Genomic DNA, 2,748 nt, shown 5'->3' with positions numbered 1-2,748 from the left:
TCCAACGATTAAGCATTGTGAAACAAAACAAAGCGAGGTTTGGGACTCATCAAAGAGCACCAGCAACTCATGTACTGCTCCTCGTAAATTATATCAGTAGCTAGCAGCCCAACCTAGGACTAGAAATTCAGAGAATTCCAGAAATATTTCCCCAACCCCCGAATGTATTTACCCTCATTCGTGCTTGGATACATAATCACACTATGTAGTATATAGTTCACACTAGATTTTCCGCTATCACACCAAGCGCATGAATACGACTCGCAACTAAAATCCTCCTCACGCACACACTGTCACTTTATTCATCCTCGAAATGTAGTTTTACTGTCGCCCCTCAAGCCCCTTCTCGTGGGTCTCTAACTCTCGACTCACTATCGTTCATCTCGACGCGACACGCGCAGCAATGTTGGGCCCTCCGCCCCCCCCCCCGAATATGTGTCGGCGAGAAGGGAAAATGTGCACATATATAGGGTGATATGAGGGGACTGTGAGAGTGCTTACACTCTCGGTTACGGGCTGGCTTTCTCTCTCTCTCTCTCGTTGCATAGTCTGAATCAAAAGGGGGGTTGACCATGTACGAGCTCGACTGGCCATAATCACCGCATACGTCGGGACCGATGAGATTAATGTCCCTGTCGTGGCGCTTGTTGTTTCACCTCTCCCTCATCGAGGTGAAATTCCATTCGTTTACGAAATTTCATTCGAATCTCCTGCTGCTGTGCTGCTGCTGCTGCTGTTGCTGCGGCTGCTGCTGCTGCTGCTGCTGCAAACTTCACTTCATTCAATTTTAGTCTCCATGCATTTTGTCGGTCCATTTATCTTTCATTTATTCAATCAAATCCATAGCATGTCAAAAACTGTTGCAGGTACAAATTATTGCCGGGAATTGAACAAATCAACTGCGTCTGAAAATTTCATTAAACTATTGATCCGATTTTGAACAGTTGCACGTAATAAATTACGGTGAGTACGTGTTCATCACTGTTACTAGTTTTTTTTTTTTCGCTGTTTCTCTCTTGTCGTTTCATTTTTCTTAGGAAATCGGGTGTAACATTACTCCCTTGACACGTCTAGAGGTTTTTCCTTGGAAAGTTTCAACTTTTTTTTTCACCGTTCAAACTTGCGAAGAGCACTGGTGGGATGAAAGAAATGAGGAAAACAGTATAGAGTAACGGGGATCAGTATACTAGAGTGCTTGAACATAGTCACGGAGAAATTTTTCCAAGTTATCCACCTATAGAGGGTGGTGTAAGTAAACGAAATATCGCATCCGACGATGCCAGAGAGAATTTTTCATTTAATCTCGAATAATGTTGATACAGAGATGCATCGCTGTCAAATCTTTGCCCTTTCACAAACAAAAAGTAAATATGAATCTCAAAGAAAAATTTTACAAATAGCGTGCAATATAATATAAAATATTTATTTATTTATATCCATATTTGCGTGTGTCCCCTTCAAACGGATGAAAATTCATAATTCCCCGCAAAAAATGCCTTAAACAACGCCTTAACCAAAATATAGATATTTTATCAGCTGAGTTGATTGCACAATTGAAGTCTGCAGCTTCGAAAATATTTGTATTTTCCACAGATCTCTAATGCACAGTGCGGACGCCAAATTCAAGGGTTAATATACCTGTATCAGTGAACAGAAAAGGATAAGAAAGAACAAAAGAATTCCGGAGATAACGAGAATTTCGAGGAGGGGTCAGAGTACGTGGATAAACCCGATATCGTTCGGCTTAAAAAGTTCGTTTTTACCGTTATCAGCGATTAACTTGAAGCTCAGACGGTTAAACGAGATGAAAAAAAAAAGGAAAATGAGACCTGATTGTTTGGGGGAGGGAGAGGTGATGGGAGACGGCGCTGAGGCATGGTTTTATTAAGCTTCTCGTAAAACCGGTATACCATTGTAGACGAGTGGGCCAACCAATAATCATCCAACCGTGTGGTTTTCTTCCTTTGACTAAAAATCCCTCTGGCGATACGCTCGGTATGTTTCAAATGCTCTCGTCGACACTTCAATTTTCTTTCATGAGACTGTTTTACATCAGTGGCAAACATCTTTTGAAGAATTCACTTCTTCTACATACGTAAGCTCGTTTCGTACATATTTCTTGGTCTTTCAAATCTCTGAATAATGTATAATATCGCCCATCGTGGGTATTTCATAAGAATACTTTCCTTTCTATTCAATTGAATGTAATAACCCGTATTCTAATGAGAATTACTCTCAAGTTCCAATAAAATAGTCATTATTTCGATCTCAAAAATACTTTTTAGTGATGGGTTACTCCGCAATGCAGCTGCCGCAAATACAGTTCAATTTCGTTATGGGAAATTATTTTCAAGACTCTAAGCAGTATAAATGAGTACAGGGGAATGAAATCTAGTGGAATCGCGTGTATTTCACTCATCTAGTGCAAATAATAGAATCGGAGAAACATTGATTTTCTATCAATACTGGAATGCACGACATACATCTGCGCTTTTCTCGATGTATGCTAATCTTTCATTCAGAATATAAAATTCATTTCTATCTATTCTGCATGAATAATGAATAATTGTCCACCACCTCCGTCTCCATTTTTTTCCCTCTATCGTCTTACCCCTGTGACACCGTTGGCAATTATAGAGTCTGACATTTAATCAATCTCACGATTCACACATTCGTGACCTTCAAGCTAATTGATCGTTAAAATATTCAATCCTTATATTATTTGACCTTTTACACAAGATATTTGAG

The sequence above is a fragment of the Fopius arisanus genome, unplaced genomic scaffold (genome assembly GCF_000806365.1).
Source record: "Fopius arisanus strain USDA-PBARC FA_bdor unplaced genomic scaffold, ASM80636v1 scaffold00008, whole genome shotgun sequence".
In the NCBI taxonomy this organism is placed as follows: Eukaryota; Metazoa; Arthropoda; class Insecta; order Hymenoptera; family Braconidae; genus Fopius; species Fopius arisanus.
The sequence above is the reverse complement of the archived record's forward strand: the minus strand, read 5'-3'. Positions refer to the sequence as shown.